This window comes from Grus americana, chromosome 7 (assembly GCF_028858705.1).
Source record: "Grus americana isolate bGruAme1 chromosome 7, bGruAme1.mat, whole genome shotgun sequence".
Classification (NCBI taxonomy): Eukaryota; Metazoa; Chordata; class Aves; order Gruiformes; family Gruidae; genus Grus; species Grus americana.
This window is the reverse complement of record NC_072858.1, coordinates 34,704,148-34,724,621: the sequence shown is the minus strand read 5'-3', so window position 1 is coordinate 34,724,621 and position 20,474 is coordinate 34,704,148. Positions and strand designations below refer to the sequence as shown.

The window sequence follows — 20,474 nt, the reverse complement described above, 5'->3', positions numbered from 1 at the left end:
CAGATTGTAACAGGCTTACATGGTTCAAAAAGCAATTAGAAAAATCAATGGAAGAAAAATCTGTCTGCTATATGCAAAGATGCCTTGCCTGGCTCAGAAAGCTCCTAAGCTGCAAATTGCTGCAGAGTGAGAAAGTGTGCCATAGGACGTAGCACTATACATCTACCCTGTTTTATCTTCTTTCTGACAATCTGCCACTGGCTGTGGTTGGGACACAGGATGGTTAACCACCAGGCTTGTGGTGGTTGTTACTGTCAGGTGATGGATACAGTCAGGAAGGTGGAAGCAGTAGCTTGCCTTTCCTCAGAGTTGTGGAGGTCTAATTACAATGGGCAGTAAAGGGCTAAATGGTAAGACAGCTGCTTGATGCATTTTCAGAGAAGTAGGTAGTGATTTTTGGGAGAAGAAATGGAGCAAAATAGACTGAGATAGGAAAAGCCAAGCCTCTTGAGAATCATCTTGGCTATTAGTGTTGGCTTTTGCAAGGAGGAGGTGAGTGTCACTGCGTTTTCACAGGGAGTTATCTGTTTGAGGCATGTGAAAACTGCTGCTGCAAAGAGCTGAGGTAGGTCATCACCTGCCATGGTGACCGCAACGAGGCTTAGAGCCAGGAGAGGCTCACCTCCTCCTGTCCTGCACAGACAAACCTCAGCAAAAAGCGGACTTGTCAGGGCTTTTGGCATGGAGATAGGGCAGAGCTCTGAGGACCTACTTCCGCACGTAGAGTTGGAGCGTGCAGTCACACTGGCTATGAAACCTTGCGCGAGTGGAGGTTTGCAAGGTTAGATCCACAAACAGCCTGGTGGGCTTTGGTTGTATTCTTATCTGTTTAGGTAAAGGTGACTTAATTTTATTAAGTTTTATTATTCAAATTTGTATTTGCCTTAGGAGGAATGAGAGTTTTGCTTTACTCTCCAGAGAAGAATGCAAATAGATGGGGAGTATGTTTTTTACATATTGAGTATCTGGTGGCTTAAAGGTTGAGCTCAGTTGCATAACCCAAGGGCTACATGTCTTGGTGTACTAAACAATTACAAAGAAGCCATTGTTTTCTAATATTCTTTTTTTTTTTTTTTTTTTTTTTTTAGGAAAATTCACATTTGAAATCTCTTTTGAGTAACGCTTTGAAGTAGAGTGTAGCTCCCAGAGGTGGGTAATCTTAATGTTAATTTACTATACAACAATGTGCGTTATTAAAGGACATGTGAGTGATTCATCCAGTGAACGAAGAAAAATTATTCCAAATGATTATTGATGAGTTAATCAAGATAGCCACGTCAACTTTCTTTTGTCCATTAGTGTGAACAGTATTTCACAATCATAATAATAAGAGCCAAATGTTAATGGCTGAGGTAATCAGACCCTAATGAAGAACAGTGAAAAGTGCTCTCTTTAAATAGTTTACAGTTTTCATAATCACTGGAGTGGTCAGTTGGTCCCATGATTCTTCATATTTCATAATGTATGTTTACTATCAGCTTTTGGTTTTAATTTCCTTTTTCTTTCTCCAGAAGGTGAGTGAACAGAGAAATTAAGAAGCATAAAGCTGTGTAATAGCATACCAAATAAAACTCATTTTGTAATCTGAATTCTTTCTAAGAGAAAAGGATTTTACACCTGGAATTATAGGTAGCTAAGAGCCTGCTTCTGGCTTTAATTTCTGTTCTTCATATAATTATTTTGTTGAAAATAATCACTATCATTTTTAAGAGCTCAGCACAGGCTTAAGTCTTATCCAGCAGACGAAGACTGTTGACTGCTTTGATGTAGGAGCCTTTTGGGGAAGAATATTTTAAATGCTATCTATCTTTCCCAAGTCGTATGCTTATGATCCAAAAATACGCATTTTGGGAACTGTGGGGTTTTTTTTTTTCTGACCAATCCTGTGAGTAAATTTATTCAAATGGCTTTTCAGGATCAGTGCCTTCTCCTTGCTTGTATACTTGACTTGCCTTTCTCTCCCTATAGTATCTGAGAGCATTCTTTGAAAGTATGTTTTCTCCTTCAATGTAACATTTGAAAATCAATTAAAAAAATACATAATTTTGTGTCATTTTAGGCCAACAGACTTGCCAAGTACTTGCAGTTCTGACTGGTCCACAAAACATCCGTCCAGTTTCCTTCCTCTTTTCCCAAGTGATGAAACTATCTAGCACTGTCTAGTAAAATTGAGACTATTAGAGTAAAAGATCAAAAGCTACAAAATTAGAAGGTGCCACAGGAATGTCCTAGGTCACTGCAGTTGCAGCAGATAGCAATAAAAAGGGGAAAAAAGCAGTTTGGCCTGGGGGGGGAAATGTCTTTCTGACTTCAGTGGTCTTTTCCAGTTCTCTTTCCTGGACAAAAACCTTCCCATCTACAAATTCCTCATTTGATGGATTGCTCTGAAGGCTGGAAGGGGTAACTTGAACAGTTCAGCTACTCACAGTTTGTAAGGGAGGAAGAATACAATGTTATTTTGTCACACCACGTATCTGCACCAACTCTGATGTCATTTTGGACAGAGACATGGCGTTGTCAAGTTGTTCCTCAGGCTGCTAGGGGCCACAAACCAGACTGGGAAAGACCTTTCATCAGTAGGCCCAGGCTCAACTAATCTACATCCTGCAGACTACTCAGGCCTCATCCCCACAGCCAGATTGCCTGTCTTGCACCACTGTTGTCTGGATGCTCGTTGCAAGGGGAGGGTGAGTGTGATAAATCTGCCTGCTGAGATGCTGCCTTGCATGCAGCTCCCCAGAAAAAATCTCTCCTGCTTCTTTGTGTGGCTGGCCATGTTAGTGGGAACTTAGGAACCTCGTGGGCTTGGCTCACTTGGCAAACTCTCAAAACGTTGCAGCGTGTGCGCCAGGGGAATGGCAACTGCAGACCATGATGCATCTTTAACCCCCCTCCCCTTCCCCAAACAGGATAACAGATGCATCAGTGTTCTCCCTAAATGTCTCCAGGAAGGTGTCTGCACAGTGTCGAGTAAAGTGCATGGCACCAGGGGAAGGAAGCTACCAGATGAGATTGACCCTCTTCTTGCAGGAGGCTCTTCAGAGCTGGCGGGGTATAGAAATCTTCTGCTCCTACCATCGGATGCATGTTCTAGCCTTTTGCCCTTGAGGGGAACTATTGAGCAGGAATACAAATTCTCCTACTGTTTAGAGCCTGCCCAGGCTCCAAGGAGGCAACTGGCATTCTACATTGTGGTATTAAATGTTTTATTTGTTTTTCAGACTCAACTTTTTGGGAATGTTCTTGGAAACCTGGGGGATAACTTTATCTGGGGATGCATAAACATGCTGATAACTACAGGAGCTATTTGATGTGATTCTTATCCACCACAATGCCTTGAGATGGTAGAGACAGTTACAGTGTCAAATGAGAAGTGAGAAGGAAGATCTGACACCTTTATTATGGTTATTGCTGTTTGAGAAGCCACTACACAGCTAGTAAGTGTAGACTGTATTTAGCATGTCTTGCTGTTTCCTCCTGAAAGAGGGAACATCTTGGATTGTTAGAATAAATGGTACTGTAGTGTAGGTCAGAAACATGCTAACAAATAGAAAGTAGAGGCAAAATTTGCCTTAAATTTATTCTAAACTCTCTGGGATGTATGCGTGTGTGTATACAGCAGCATGGCATGAGGAAGGCCAGGGGCGTGATATTTTTCTTGTTAGTGGCTTGCAAATAATAACTTTACTTTTCATGTTCTGTTAACTTCTGTTCCTAAGCTGAATTTGCCCTCGTACCTCTGTGTACATTTGCTTATGCTGTCTAGGGATGGAGGAAAAATGCAAACATATTTTTGGGAAGTGTGGCCAGTCTAAGGCGTAAGTGTACGTGTGACATCAGGCACTGTTACATAAAAATCAGAAGGACCAACTTGTCCTGGTCTGATAGCAACTGTTGAATTCAAGCTTGTCTGGCAAGCTGTGGAATAGAGGTAGTCCTGTAAGTTCAGAGTTCTTCTGACTTCTGGGTGCTGAGGGCTTTAGAAAGTGGATTCTATAACTAGTTCTCACTTTATGTCCTGAAATGACCTGGTCAAAACATAGGATGTGGCCTTTTCCAGAGTCTGGTGGGAATGAAAATCAGATCTGGAGCCAAATCTATGGTTTAGCACATCTGTACTGGAAAGAGAATATTATACTTTTAATTTATAATTCTTTGATATACTTGTATACCGTATATTCTACCCAAGAGTAAGCTGTCTTATGCTGTTTTATGCAAGAGTAAACTTTGGATGAACTGCCTTAATGGGAATTTCCAGAGTCTTGATCTTGACCCTGCCATACTACTTATTCCTTCTCACTTATGTAATGCTTATTTTTTTAAACACCATTATGTTATATAAGCTATTAGTAGGAGACTCAAATTATCACTTGGGTAAGCTTTTGTCTCCTTTTTATCAGTTTTTCTTTGCACTATCTGACCTTTAGAAAAATACCATTAAAATACATTTTCTGCTGTACATAAATGATTTTAAATGAATTGTTTACTAGAGATATGACATTTACATGCAGTGTGAGTTACTTATGTATGTGAATGAAGAGATTAAGAGAGCTTTTTTTTATATCAGGTGCACAGTATCACGTTTCTGTTAAGTGTCCACCTGCAATCAGTGGCCTTGTAAGATCTCTGATGGTTAATTTACAGGTTACAATCAAATTTCTTGCCCATTGCTGTGCTGCTGCTGATTTTACTTTTAAACGCTTGTTATCTTCTTGAGACACTTCTCTGTGAACAGAGATGCAACATAATGCTGAATTCTACTGTATCTCTGCGAGTCATTAATTTCAACCTGTTCATGTCCCCATCTGGTTCCCTCTGAGGCTGCTGCTGTTGATTGAACCAAAGCTTTGCGTTCACACAATATGTAATTTGTGTAAATGTATATATTGTTTAGCGCTCTGGCTCTTAGTATTCAATCCATCTGTAGCAAAGACGTATCTTCCCCCCAGGAAGGGAGGTGGGGCAGCAACCGTGTTCTTGAGAGCAGAGGTCTGGGATTGCTGATGGCTGCGAGCAGCAGCCTGATGCCATACTCCTGTGGGAACACCAGTGCCCTAGGCTGTAGGAATAAAAACCAGGACTCAGCATCTGAAAGAAAGTGCGGCCCATGAGATGAGGCAAGCCAGCACAGAGTATTTAATGCTCATTCCCTGCAACCACCTCTTGCAGCTTTATGCCTGACTCCTCCTCTGTTTGGAACAAAGTCCTCTTTTCTTACGTATCTAATCAAGCACGATACATAAGCAGCTGGCTGTAACCCGACATGAGACTGAGGGTGTATGTGAGAAAGATAGAGGTAAAACAAGGTAGGTGAAAGCCCTCCCCAAGGTTTTTGGATCACTCCAGTGTCTTGCAAAGATACCAAAATTCCTGTTTACAAAGTGAGACAGCAATCAGCCTCTTCCCACCTTTAGGGCCTGCATCTGCAAGGTGCTTGTAAAAAACATACAAAATACAATATTGGATTTTTACATTTTTCTCTTTCTTCTATGCTTGGCTTGGCAGATCTGTCTGTGTACCCATTCAAACTGCTTCCATGCATCTTCTGCAGATACCAATATACAGCACGTAGTCCTTGCATTCGTGTTGGCTCCCATTTACAGGCTGCTCTCAGTTCTTTTGCTCCCCTGCCTCAAAGCCCTTCCCAAGTAGGGGTCAGGCAATGGCAGGTATATCTCTGAACTCACAAAATGCTTGGAGGGGTGTCTTTGTTACAGCCAAATCCTCTGCCAATTTACTTCAGCTGTTACAAAACTTTAGCTTGCTTTCTTTGAGAAACATGATCTGTCAAATGATTCAGTGTGGGCATTTTTTCCCCCCAAAGGTTTCTCTTTTTTTTCCTAAAACAAGAAGATAACTTACAATTTAGCCAGTCTGCATTTTTCCTGGATCTGACAATTAGTTTTGCTACAAGGAAGAAAAGCACAAGGAGTACCACTGACCATAAAAGGGCAGCTTTTGTGTTTCATGGACTTATCTTGTGGTTGATGTTCATATGTCTTTGCTGCTTCCATTCAGGCAAATACTGGGATTGAATTTGGCAAATTAACATAACAATGTCAATGTCAAGACCCATAACAATAAAGAGGGAAAGTTCTTATTTACAAGATAGTGTCTTAACAGCCCAGTGATGGAGGAACACTTTCCCTTCTTAAATTGTGTGAGTCATATAATCATGAGGAAAATAAGTCAATGGTGGTTAATTTGTTGGTTTATTTTATCACTGTTGGGGTTTTTTTTTTGGTTTGTGGTTTTCTGTTTGTTTGTTTGTTTTTCCCCAAAAGAATTCCTAAGAAGGCAACAGAAATTTCATTTATCATGCCCCCATCACAGTCTTCTAGCTTAATTTTTCAGAAGCACCTACCTAAGCTGTTTTTCATTCCTTCACTTTTGTTCAATGACTTCAGCTGATGAAGACTGGCACCTGCTTGAAGTTGCAGCTGGCAACTTCAAAATTTTCTGAGAAGAAAGTGTGGCTATGCCGTCTGGAAGATCTCCCATCTGGTGCTCTGCAGCTTTCAGCTGGCTCTGAGGGCCATATCCTGCTCCAGTTGTATCTGTGCAAGGTTTGTTACTGTAATTTCATTGTGCTCACCTGCATGTCAGAGAGTTGGGTCTTAAAGGCCTCATTTAACCACACCATTTAAATGGGTTCTTTCTCCTGATTGTGAGGACTGGCACGTCTGACTCCTGCAATCCTTAATCTGGCAAATACCCTCGTAAAATCAAAGCAGCAGCACCTGTGCTTTAACTAAGTGACCAAAACAGGGCCCTTGGCATCAATACAGGTGGCTTAACAGGACTGCTAACTGATGTTGCTTGTCTTCAGACTGTTACTGGAAATACCACATTTTGTACTGATTGTGCTTAGCTAAAGATGTGTCTGGGTATAACTGTTGTTGGAGTAACATCCAGAAGAATTGTATTCAGGCAAAAGGTCCTCATCTGTGCCCTTGGATCCACCCTGCCAGCACCTTGAGTTTATGGAAGGTGAAAATATTCAATGTGTTGCAGGATCTGATTAGTTGTTTGCACGCCACTTTATATTAAAGCTATTGATGTCCCTTTGCTTTGCAGGAGGATATTTTCCATGTTTTCGTGACTGTTAAAACCAAATGTAAATGCTGGTGGCTTACAGCGCTGAGATTTTGCTGCATGGGGACGTTGGTGGGGAAATTTGTCAATGAATTCTCTGAAAGGCTCAGGATGAGCTGTGTTGGGAAACCTGAGCCATCAGCTGTTTCCTCATTTAGGGAAATTGTTCCAAGTTCGTTGTAGTTCCACGTGCTGAAAATTAATTATAAAATTAAATGCTTAAAAGAGTTATTTTGGGGCTTATAACATCTGAATAAAACCAAATAGGAATGATTCAATTGTTTATATAAAGGACTTCTTCCAGGAATATTTGATTGCTTAACTACAGTCTTCACTAATTTCTACCACTCTGCTTGTGGAGTTTTTCTGCCAGTTAATATTTGGTTTTGTTCGTCTTTTAGCCCTTCCTTTTGGAGCTGTGTGGCTGTTCTGACAGCTTTTGGTAAGACGAGTGTGTGTTTGTATGTGTGCATGTGTGTGTGGGGAGAGGGGGGGGTGTCCTTTTTGGTACCGCTGTGTCAGTATAATGGATGTTTTGTTGTCAGTTAAATTGATACTATAAATATCTCCTGCTTGATAACAAATACTACAGTGTTTTAAAAACTTTTTCTTGCAGTTAAGGCAGTATGTTTCAATAATGAAAAAATTACATTTCTAGTAATAGCATTTTATATTCACTTCACAGTTCTGTGGATTCAAATTCCGTAGTGCTAGGTCTTAATAAGATGACATGGCTTTTCTCTTTGATAGTTGCTGCTCTATTTTATTGTTTTATTGATATTTTAAGCCAAACCGAACACAACAGTTTTGAACAAGAAGGAAATAGCAAAGGAGACTGAAATATTTTTAATTTTTTTTTTTTTAAGCAGATGACTTTTTGGAAGGCTGTATTCTGCAGTCTCCAAAATGTTTAAGTTGCTGTCGTGTGAACTTGTGTGAGAGGAGGAAGACAGAGAAATCAAGTGCCTCATTCTATAGTGTGAAATGAAGTTTGTGGGTGGACTTTTCACAGGGCCACATTATGCTTTGTCTCCATGTGACACGTTGGTTAAATGGACAGGACGAGCCTTTGTAGTTTTGCAATGTCCCATTGTTATTTAGCACATAAGATCAGCGCGGTATTGGTGCAGCTGTTCATAAACTAGTGATTGGGAAACCTTGTGCAGGGCAAGACAGAGAATGTTATATCATAATTTTGAGTTTGAGTCCTGAAGATGCTTTTGGCAATGTGAAACACTCCCTTTCCTTAAAAAACATGATTACGTCTAATCCTCATTGTGTGATGCTGCAGATGAAGACAGTACTGAGCATCTATTAGCAATTCAGATACAGAGGGCTGAGGTTGAAGTTTTGATCTTTTATGCTCTCCGAGGATCTCTGAAGAGTACTTTTGGCCTGGGGGTTTTACACAGCCCTATTTTGTGAGAAATGCTGAGCTCCCATTTCTTTTCTTTCTGCTTTGCTGAGGGTGGGGTTCTGAAAGCCACTGCTGAAAACTTCAGTTGTAGCCTGTCTTTTTGAAGTAGTTGCATTTTAAATACTTTGTGAGCCTAAAGTATTCTAATTTCCTCTGGAATAACAAGCACCTTCCTCTAACGGTAGCCGAGAGGAGACTAACAACACTTTTCACACACACTCCCCAACTCATGCGAAATCTCATACCCCAGGGTACCAGACCTGCTCTGCTCTGCTGACCTGGACATTAGCCATTACCTTTAACTTTAGCAAGGAAGGAAGGGTTTGACCTGAACTGTGGATTCGGGATGTTTGCTAGAAGGCTGGGGTGTATAAACCAATAACTAGATGTCTTCATCTGTTGCAGCTGCCACCTTGGGTCAGGGGCTCCTGGGAGCTTTTGCTGTTCGTAGAGTCCCAGAGAGCTGGTGCCATGCAGGGAGAGCAAACTGAAGGGTCAAGGGGATGTCAGGTACGTGATCATCTGAAGTTTCAGGTGCCCTGGAAAAGCCATACTAAAATGCTAGGGTGTATCTGATGCTTTCCCACATTCCTTGCCCAGGTCTGCAGCAGTGGTTTGGAAATTTAGTTTTCCTGTATACTGGAAGGCTTGTTTTCTGGATACTCCCAGGTTTTATCATGGTCATTGAAATTCAGTGTACAAGGACGGATTTGTCCTTGCTATTTTTTACTCATAGGTGCTTAGTTTCGGAAGCAGCTATCATGGAACAAGGTGAAAATATCAATTAGTGTGTTGATCACAGAGAAGGCAATATGTCACACATATATTTCTCCTGTGGAATGTGTTAAAAAAAAAAAAAAAATATGGGACTCATGAGATGACACCCTGTGTTGCACTGGCTGCTATAGAAAAGATTAAAGCTTGGAACAGTTTGTTTGATTAATTCCAGTGTAGCAGAGTCCATTGCTAGTATGTGACCAGAGGCACTGAGACAAAGGATGATCTTTAGAACGTGTTAACCGTGGGGTAGTGGGGGCAACTTTCACAAAGGTCACAGAAAAGGGTCCGTCCCAACTCAGTGGGTAAGTGATCTCCCTGCAGGAGAGAGCAAATGCTGCTTTTACATTCGTGAGTCTCTTATTTGCTCACGATGTGACAGTACAAAAGATAATCAAAATGAGTTAATATATTCATTCTTTTCTTTTTTCTCTTTCTTGATGAGTCATTGTAATTACTGAAAACTAATCTATTTTCCAGCATTAAAATATTGCACTGGGCTATCAATATTCTAGTGTACTCTTTCATGTTCAAAATGTGAAAGGGGGTTGCTAGAAGATAACTTCCTGTATTTAATTAAGTAGCTTATATGTACATGGCACTTTTCAGAAAAATGAAATTAATAATCTCAGAAAGGATATTGTCAGGGTGCAGAGTATGAAATGATACATTACACTGTCTTACCTTATCTTTATTTTCCATTAATGAAAATCTTAAAAAAAAAAAAAAAAAACAAACCCAAAAAACCAAAATCATGAAATGATTATTCAATATTTTTACCAGTGAATATTCTCACATCTGTGTATTTTGGTTTTTTTCATGCAATCAGAAAATATTGCCTACAAAAACTCTGTTGATCCTTTTATCTCTGCACAGGGTCACCTGGAATGATCTCAGCTTTTCCATATAAGCAGTAAAGAGCTGCTCTTTCCAGTGTCAGACTTGCTTTCTGGTCCAACAGGTATGTGAGTACGTGCTGAGGTTCTATTACCATGAATTACATATTTATAATTTTTAAAGCACCTCTTTTCAGAAGCAAATTAAACTCTTTGGACAGGATTTATAAAGTTATTGAGGTTCCTAAAATGCAGATAAACTCTAGCTGAGACTTTTAAAGTAAAAATCAGGACTCTAAGATACTTCTGAGAATCCAGGTTAGTACATATTTGCATCTTTGGGCCAAATGTGGCCGTGAGTCATTTCTTGAGGACAGGATTTAGGAACCACTGTCAGTTGGAGATGTCCCTTAAGGTAACCACTCTGCTGGTGAGCCTGGGCTTGCCTTGGACTCTCATAACCAAACAGCTTTAGACTCTGTTGTTACGATGTCCTAAACTGTCTGAGATAATATCTAAATATTCCCAAAAGTCTATTTGTTTTTGTGGGTGTCCTTGTTCCTTGCTGAAAAATAAAAGAATGCCGTTAACATATTTTGTAGAAAAATTAGGCCATCTTTGCCTTTTTTCACCCATTTCCTTCTGAGAAGAAAATAAAATAAAATCAACCTTTTGATGACCAAGGTACTGGCTACATTCACAGGTTGTACATGTCACGTTTTCGGTGTTCTTGGCATTGCCAGGACAAGAGGTTTAGGATTATGAACAGCTTTAAGGTTCAGCTCTTCATCAACAAAGCTGTCTGCAAAACTGATGTTGCAGTATCTTTAAGCAAACTGAACTCTTCTAACCTGATGGTTGGGTTAGGAATAAGGACTAAGTTTCTCCCATTTTGCTATAATTTGGAAATATGTAGGGCTGAATATATTATAGTCAGAGATTTGAAGCCACTGCATTTCATTGCAAGTGTACTCATTGTTAAAAGACAACCTAGATCTGGTTGAGAAGCACACTACGTCCACTGAAGTAACAATGTATTTGTTAGAATTAATTGTAATGGTAAATCCCCAACACAAGCAGATGTACAACTTGGTGGCTGAGACTTGTTCAGTGCCGCACGCAGGGGCAGGCAGCACCCGCTGTTCAGCATCTACTGTGTACAAGTGATCAGCCCCAGCTGCTCTGACACACACGTGAGGCGTGTTGGGAGAGCATCCTTGCTGCCTTGCAGCAGCCAGGAACATCTATCATCTGGCAGGTCCACCCTCTCTCTCGATGGAAGGAGCCCTGCCTGAGAGCACATGCTTTGGCAATACAAAGTTTATATAATACGCAAACAGAGAGCACATATTCTATTATGAAGAGTAATTAGATGAGGATATAATTATTGAAACACTGAACTGGGAGTTCTGATTTACTTGCATGAAGATAATTTGTACTCCAATCCAGTGGAGGACTTGGATGTCTGTTTAACTGTAAGTCTGTGAGCCTCATTGTATAAGTATCAAATGGAGCACTTGCAGAAGCATTTATAAGATCATGATCGTACTGGTGAAAGATGAGGAACCATCTTTGTGGATGAATACGCAGGAATAGTGCCGCCTTCTTGTGTTTTTACAAAACAAACAAAAATTGCCTAGAGTAGAATAAAAATCATAATGGCAGAAAGATGCAATGAAAAGCCTGACATTCTTCTAGTGTTCAACAGCCTTCATAACAATGCACCTTGTTCTACAGCAGAGTGTCACCACCCAGAGTATTTAGATCAGCAGTAGGCAGATTCATGATCCTGCAAGAAAATTTACAATCGTGACAAAAATGGAATGAAATCCAATTTTCCTCCTTTTTACGTATTTTATCTTGAATTGTATCTTATGTGACAGGACCGCAATTAATATCTCTTGTAAAACAGAAGGCTCGTTAAATTGGTCTCATTATGGCTGCTGAGGTTGTGTGCTGCTGCTGAAAGGGATTCCCCCATTATCTGTGTTTGACATGTACTCCTAATCAACCAGGCCAATTCTGCTTTATCAAAGGTCTGTCACATGAGCAGAGATAATATTTATTCTGACTTGTACTGTTAGCGTAAAAAATGTAGGTTGCGTTGGCAGACACGTAACCCTCTGTCACAAATGGCCGCACAGAGCATTTATTGAGGTGTTCCCTTTTGGCAAAGGTGGTGCTAAATATAGCCCGCTTCACCTTGCCATGCAGGGGACTTGGGTCATTTTGGTTTCTTAAAATCTCTGCTTTCAAGGGGTGTTTATGAAATTAAATTTAAGTAGACTGTGAGGAAATCTCACAGCAAGAAGTGTTAAGGGGCAAGATTAATATCAATTCTGCAATTTCCTCCACAATTTATTGATGAAAAAAAAAAATCCAGCAGCCCTACATATCCAACTTGCTTTGGAAGCTTGTTAGCAATAAGAGGTCTTAATATGTATCACAATATTACCGTGTTGAAAATTTCCTGAACACTTGGTTTTGTTTCATGTTGATACTCAGTTTATTAGGGATACAGATATTTTCTCCATTTATAGAACTGTTCATAGAAAATTGATGAGTTTTAACAGACGTGATATTACTTTAGTCTGTTTGGTTTAGCAACACTAATACACTAATGAAAGGCTTAAGAACATGACCTGTAAAAGATTTGCACAGATATTTTCGTACTGTTAGTGTTGTGTGTTCTAAAGAAACATTTGTAGCTGTAATGCAGCCTCGTGTGTTTGTATGAGAAACCACCTACCCCAAACCGCAAACCAAATGCTCTCTTAGTTATGTGTAAGACATTTTGCATAACAGGTAGATCCATACAAATATCTCTCTCTCTCTCCATATATATAGATATATATAAAACTTATACAAATGCTACAGACTAATTTTTGATTTTTCATCCTTTTTCTTATATATACAGCGTCTCTTACCGGAGGAGGATGCTTCCTAGTCTCCAGTAATACAAAGCAGTTTCCGGTTTGAGGGAGAAGATGGGAACTGGCAGGAAGATGAATTGATGTTGCTCATGCCAGCTGTTGGAAAGACGCTGCAGCATCCTGACCAGGACCGATTGCTGGGACAATGACAAAGAAATGAGGTGCAAGGGTGTGATCAGCTATGGGTGTCCTTCTTTGGTTGTTTAAACTCTCTTTTTACATCAGCATAATTTCTTTCACAGGTTACCGTGAAACTGAGAGAACACTGAGCTGCATTTTGCAACAGACCCCTTGGTATGGCAGTGCTGAATATTGGCTAATACTTCAGACAAGTTAAATGAAGCCAGGAGAAAACAAGCATCCTTCCTCCCCAGAAGGAGGTGTCGGAATGTGATCACTGCGGAAGTCACTGTCACATCAAGGAGGAAGGTGAGGAGTTGTAAGGGTGCTGAGCCCGAATGAAAGCAGATACTGTCCTGCAAGTGCCTGGAAGAGGTTTTGCAGGATAGCCATCTTGAGCACAGTTTAGTGCCAGATCTCTTGGCCTCTCCCTTCCTTTTGTCTTGGGGCTGATGGCTGAAATGCTGGGTGTCCATGAATCAAACGATTTCCTGGTCACTATTCTGTCCCTGGGAAAGCTTTATCTGCTAATGAGGACCTTATATTTATGATTTGCTCCACTATGCAGAAAAGCTTCAAATGGGACTGTAATTCAGAAGACAACTCTGTCTCTGTCTACAGGAGATCATCTGAGTCAGTGTGTTGATGCCAAGAGATTGGGCCCTTCATTCCCTATTGAGAAGGGGGCTTTCCTTCTTTCTCTCTTTCTTCCCCTTCCAAGGTGAAAAGGTCTGTATTGTTTCTCTGGTCCTACACAGAATGATGGAGGAATAGCTGTATTTTACAAATGAGCAGAGACAGAACACTGCACTAGAAAGGCTTTAGTCTGATTGTTCTTAGGCACAGTGTGTAGAATATTGAAATATCATGTAGAGGTATCATATGCTAAATCAGTCAATCACAACTTGGAAATTATTAATACATTTTTAGCCAAAACATCCAAAACAGGTGAAGCTTCAAGTGAAATAATGTAGATAATAATCGTTCCCTTTTGCAGACTTATCTTGCATGAGCTCCCACTATTGTCTGTACTTCTAACACTGTGTAGCTTGGTGCATAATTAATGAGCTTGGTATAAAGCCATATTTGTTTATTCATACCTGCTTCAGATTTATTAGATGGAATATCCTGAAAGTCAGTGTTGGAAATCAGAAAGCATGGAACTAATCTTTTGATGAATAATTTGTTGAGAAGTTGATGCTTTTGCAGACGTAGATAATCAGTTAAACGTGACAACAGAATGGCCCTGGTGGGGTAGTGTCTGCCCGTGAATCTTAACTAGTCCCATTCACACAAAGTTCCTGCAGGCCTTGTAGAGCTGCTGCCTTGTACGTGCACTGATCTGCTTGTCAGCTGCACGGTGGCAGTCTGGGTAAGCAGGAACTTCCCAGGCATTGCTGTTCTGGGAACAGTCAATGGCTGCATCTTACATTGCAGGGGGGCAATTGCTCCTGGCTTCAGTAGGGTTTGGAGCCAGACCTCTTTTTAGTTACTTACAGTACTTGGAGAAAAGGACACCTACATGAACTGCAGTTTGCATGGATTACCAGTGTGCAGCTCTGCTTGTGCTTTCAAATTTTCATTAATTTTTATTGCACAAGGTATTGTCTTAAGCACTTTGCAAGATGTGGCAGGAAGGATGCAGAAACACAGGGCCACGTTTCCTGCAGTAAGTCCATCTTTCCCTCGTTAGTGGACCAAGGTCTCAAAGGGAAAGTCCAAGAGTTGGTAAGGGCAGGGCATAACTCTGTTAACAGGGCTGAGTGGGCAAATGCTGGGCAGGTCATAAGTCCAGGCATAGTCTGCTGCAAGAGGTTGATGTTCTGTAGAAACTTCTGAACACAATTAGCAAACAACAGAGGCCAAATTCTTTCCTCTGTATCTTCCTAATCTGAACGAAAGAGTGGAAAGAAAAGTCTTGCATCTGCAGAGCTCAGAGAAGTACGTTATCCCAAAACAGTAAGACTGAAAAGATAACTTTTAAGTATTTAGGCCAAAGACGAGCCTTTAAAGCTTTAAAGAGTCGTTCATTTAGAGGTCTGGAAAACTGGAGAAACAGAGGTGAAGATCTCTGCTTGCAGTGAGAGCTGATTTCTTGAGGTCAGTGATACTGGGGTCAGTTTTGGCTGGTTGTGGAGGACTTCTGTTGTTTTAATAATTGCACAGAGATGTCTCAATATTTTGTCAAGAGAATGCAATGAAACCAAAGGGCAGTGATTTATCTGAAAATACTGAGATGAAATATTTGTGTTGTGAATGTTAGACTGTAGGAGTCAGGCTGGTATTTTGCCAGAAAATGTGATTTTGGGGAATTCTGTGGAAATTTCAAGAGATTATAAACAAAAGCTGTCTAGCAAAAGGTATAAAATCCAATTTTTTTGTCTTCTGAAAAAGGCTTGTTTAAAAATACTACAGATATGTGAACAATTGAATGGTGCAGGGGGTAGGGGAGGAACTCCTGTTCTTCCTTTAATCCTCCTTTAATTTCCTTCTGACCAATCTCATTTAAGTATCAGGATGACTGATTTCTAACTGCAGCCAGCAAAAAAAGAGAATGGTTTCTTTTTACTCTGTTTAAATTTTAAGTTTGATGTGGATTTTTAGAAAAAGAATGTCTTTATGGAAATTGACAATGCCGATGGACTTACAGTTTTCAAAGGAAATTCAATCCAGGCTTCATCAGTTCGGTTACTAATATATATACATGCATGAATATATATACACAGCCTCTGCTGCACTTTTATTTTAGAAAGAACTCGAAGTTAGACTTCAACGTAGCACCTTATCTAAATAGTCCCCATAGGTAGATGTGTACTCAGCTGACTAGCTGATAATTCGATAGCCACCCTAGAAACATTGTCCTGACACTTTAATATCACAAAGGCCTTCTGTTTTAATTCCTTATACATACGGAAAAATTGAATGGGTTCCAGTGTGAATAGGACAAGAAAATGGCATGCACATGTATGTGAAGTTAAACATATGTGTAAGTGCTCAAAGTACTGCAGCTTGTACTAATAAAATTACCGATTTGGTAATTTTCAATTACTTTTTCACTCGAAATGGTTGATGAATGACTTTTTATTCTGGTTTGGAGAGGTATTTTATTTTAGAGTTTATACAGTATTTCAGACTGCACAAAACATACAGCTCTTACTTGTAAAGCAAATAGAAATAAAAAATACATGCCTGACTCCTACAGTCTAACATTCACAACACAAATATTTCATCTCAGTATTTTCAGATAAGCCACTGCCCTTTGGTTTCATTGTATTCTCTTGACGAAATATTGAGACGTCTCTGTGCAATTATTAAAAAAACAGCCATTATGCTGGAAAACCGCTCTGTGTCTGCCTGAGTCTTCTCCCAGTTTCTCTTAGTTATTGCAGACAGCTTGAAGTGCCTTCCTTTTTTGTGCTTATATACAATGCCTATCTTGCATCCATATTTTCTATTCTCTAGATAATACTATAATAAAACAGTGTGAAAGTTAAAAGTGATTTTGGCAATGTATCAATGTTATTTCAGGAGTAACCTTGTTCTTAATTTTCTATTGATAGGTAGTATTTTTATAATAAATTTAATTTTTTTTTCTGGCAGTCATTATTCATCAAAAAGGATTTTTGTGTTTCTCCAAATGGGTAGCTCAGTGCCTTTTTATTGGCTTTAAGCCTAAACTTCAGCAAGTGTGTGATCAAGTATACCGGAAAAATCCTTTGTCCATTGCTAAACCTTATGAAATTGTAGATCAAAAGAATTTTCCTATCTTACAAGGACTGTGGTACTATTCATGGGCTAGAAATGACTGTCAAAGTAATAAAACAACTACTGTTGTCAGGGAAAGATTAAAAGCAGCAGCTGGATTGTACACAGTCAACTTTAAAATCTTTCTCTGGGAAGGTAGATGCTTTAGAAAATGATCTGGCTTTTCAGTTGATTTGCCATGATTGGCAGCCCCATAAAATGGCTACTGACACAGGAACTTGCAAAAGAAAGAAGCCTTTTTTTCCCTATAAAGAGAATATTCTGCTTCTTGCCTTCTCCCAAATTGGACTCTGCACTTGGAAGTGAGATGTAAGGCAAGTGTCATGGCGATGATGGGTGCCAGCCTTTTCCTCTGTTTTGTCCAATTTACCTATCCTCTTTTTTTTTTTTTCTGAAATCATTCCTGCTGTCACTTTTCTGCAGCTTGTATTTTAACCTATGTTCTTTTTACTATTTTAGTTTTGTTCCTTGAGTTCATCTGTACATTTTGTGATTCTCCTTAAATTCAGTATATTGCAACATCAGTTTCCATGTAATTTTTCCAAGATCATAATCAGCTGGAACAGTACCAAATACACCTGATCTCCATTCAGGTTCTACATTTATTCCTGGTATCAAGTAGTGAAATTTTTTAATTGTCTCCCAAACTTCTAGTCATCCTGCTCCTCAGATTAGCATGTGTGCAATCTTTGAAACTTTATTTATGCAAGGGTGGCATAATGGTTTCCTTAATTCCTTTCTTTCTGTTTTCATCATATTTGTTATTTCTAGTCATCCAGACTTTCTTGTTCTTCTGAATGAAGGAGACTATCTTTCTATCTGTATCACAAGATTTGGCCATCTGCCTTGCACTTGGTGATTTTTTCCTAGATTGTTGTTGAACTGGGGTTTTCTTTCCCTATAGCTTCTTGATTTATGTTTACTTCTTAACCTCTTCCCTCAAATATTTCTGACCACATAACTTGTTAACTTGGATGAGTAGTTTATCTTTCTTTCATCCTGACAGCACTGCTGGAAATCAACTGAATAGTTTGCAACCCTTTTCTTCTCCCTGGCTTCTGATTCCAGCCCTCCTAGTATATCAGATTGTAATTCTGGGCTTCACATTCCCCTGTGAACATCACTGCACCTCTACTCACCTCTGCTTGGCTAGCTTGACAAATATAAGACCTATTTGTCTGTGCTGTGTTCCCTTAGGGCTATGTGCAATGAAGTAATGAAATGGACAGCTTTGTTCCACTGCATCCTTTCTTCCATGCACTGGTCTTAAAAACATGTATGTGTTTGGCTTTTTTGGGTATAAGAATGCATGTGTGTTGCATAATTTGTCCCAACTCAAATTTATTAGTGGTGGCCAGGCCTGTAACGTGCCCAGTTCGTAGGCGTGTACGTTTTCTTCTTGCCTGTTCAGATGCTGGGCTTGGAACATCCTGCCCCACAGTTATCAGGTAACATCAGCAGTGTTCTTTATATCTGTGCTGAGGGTAGAAAACTTCAGCTGGGAGCCAAAAGTTACTGTCCCTTCTGATCTTTTTTTCAGTGCCCTGCCTGAAAATCACAAGCTCCTACAGTAGGTGACGGCTGAACTGATTCAGAAGGAATAGTGTGCAGAAGAGCTGCTGAAGAAGAGAGGCGCTGGATGCAGCTGCTGGCACAATGGCAGGCAATGTGGTCCACTCTCTCGGCAGTTACCCTGCTTATAAACTCCCTTTACCCAAATCTATAAGCACCACTGTCTGAATGCCTTCAGCTTCTTTTTGGGCTCAAGCTCTAACAGCGGCACCAAACCTCACCCTTGCTGACCATGGACCTCGGAAAAGAAAAGGACAATGTCTGATGTTTTTTTCAGATCTTTCTGAAGGAGAAATACGGATAAAAGCAAAGCTCTTTGTGACTGATTTTTTTCACTATCTACTTGAAAGGCAGTGGGTCAGAATTAAGGCATTTTTGCTGTGGAGGAAATGTGTGGGATGTTGGCTGCAAGCCAGTAGCCACTAACATCCCTGCTGCACTAGGAATACTTGAATGAAGTGGGCGTCAACCTCGGGAGAGCGGGCAGCACTACCTACATCAGAGGAAAACCTCCTCATTGAGATTCGAGGAGTAAAAATATTGAATGGAGATAAACTGGTCTGGTAGATTTTTCATTTTTAGTGAAAATGCAAGAATCGTCATCCAGTCTGGAAGAACATCCTCTAAGGTCCTGTGCCTGTCAGGTCCCATTCATTCTGTGGGAAAAGAGATCCATACAGTCCCTGACTTCTCTGACAATTTTAAAGTTTCATCTTCTAGTTCTGCTTTCTCAACACAAAGAATGGTGAAATAACATCCGGAAACTTTCAGCCAGTAGTCCTTGCTATAGCCAGTCTTCTAGTATTTTTTCCAAAACCAGAATAAAGAGCTGAAGTGTGTCAAATGCTTCTGTAGAATATAATTTATTCAGACACTCATCCTACTTGTGTCCAGCTGAATATCCACTCGGAAAAAAAGTGATTTCTGGAGTTCCTTTTTTACCACTAAATTATGAATCTTGAAGGATCAAACAGAATGCTCCCAGTGTTGTCTTTCTCATTGTTATCTGCCCTGGTTACAGAGTTAAGCCATGTCGCTGAGTCAGTCACCAGTTCTATCCAGTCTAAATATGACCACATTTTTCTTGAATCAAGTCCATCATCAAAACATCATGCCCATGAAATAGTTTTTCTTTCCAGCTGTAAGCAACAGATTTTTTTTGTCCAAAACTACAGATCTGTTCTCAGTACGCATAAGGGAAAGGAGAGCCTCATCTTATTTGTGATATCATTGAATTAGTAGAAAGTAATACATTCATTCTTTCAAACAAGGAAAATGGCAATGATGGAAAAAGAGAAGGAATTGTTTTGCCTAAGTGTTCACACTGAACAAAAATGGCCATATAAAGACAGAATGGCTAGAATAGAGCAGCACAAATACTTTAAAAAGCTTTTCTCCTTGCATAGAAAATAGAGAGATCCTAGACAGGTGACAAAACTACTTCCATGTAAATCTAGATGTTTACATGGTAGTGATGATTTAGATTTTGGATACAGTCATGTGTGTTGGCTCAACCATGTCTGGTCTAATAACACCAAGGTTACAGAAAGCTTGGGGCTAGAGGATCCTAAATGACAGCTAACTTACATGGATGAAAAAAGTGAATCTGAGCAGGATTAGGGAAAACTAGACCTATGAACTGGAGCAGGTCTACCAAAGCAGACAAGGTAATTATTTGTTTTGCTTTTATTATGGATAATAGCTTTGTGTTGACAATTTGCCTTTCAAATTCTGATTTTGGAAATGACCTGATGTTTGTGGACAATTGGTTTGCAGTGTCCTACCTCCTGGGCAGAAAGCCTGGGGTGGCGGGGAGAAACAGCTTTAGTGCCTCAGGGCTGTGTAGTACCTCTGGCTGGTAAACTGAAAAACAGAGCAGGTCTAGGTGGGTTGATGGGTAATGTCTGGTATGAATCAAGCCTGTAAGATCAGGGAAACAAATGTACTTGCTAGTGCAAA

At 40.0% G+C, this 20,474-nt stretch overlaps 1 long non-coding RNA gene across 1 annotated transcript; it reads left to right on the top strand.

Annotated features, from left to right (window-relative positions):
- Nucleotides 1-6,407: 6,407 nt before the first annotated feature.
- On the top strand, nucleotides 6,408-18,757 carry LOC129208611 (uncharacterized). The gene is made up of 7 exons (XR_008577864.1): nucleotides 6,408-6,566; nucleotides 7,497-7,537; nucleotides 8,918-9,022; nucleotides 10,166-10,250; nucleotides 13,043-13,219; nucleotides 13,301-13,487; nucleotides 18,484-18,757. It is a non-coding gene; the product is annotated as an uncharacterized LOC129208611 (long non-coding RNA).
- The last annotated feature ends 1,717 nt before the right edge of the window (nucleotides 18,758-20,474 follow it).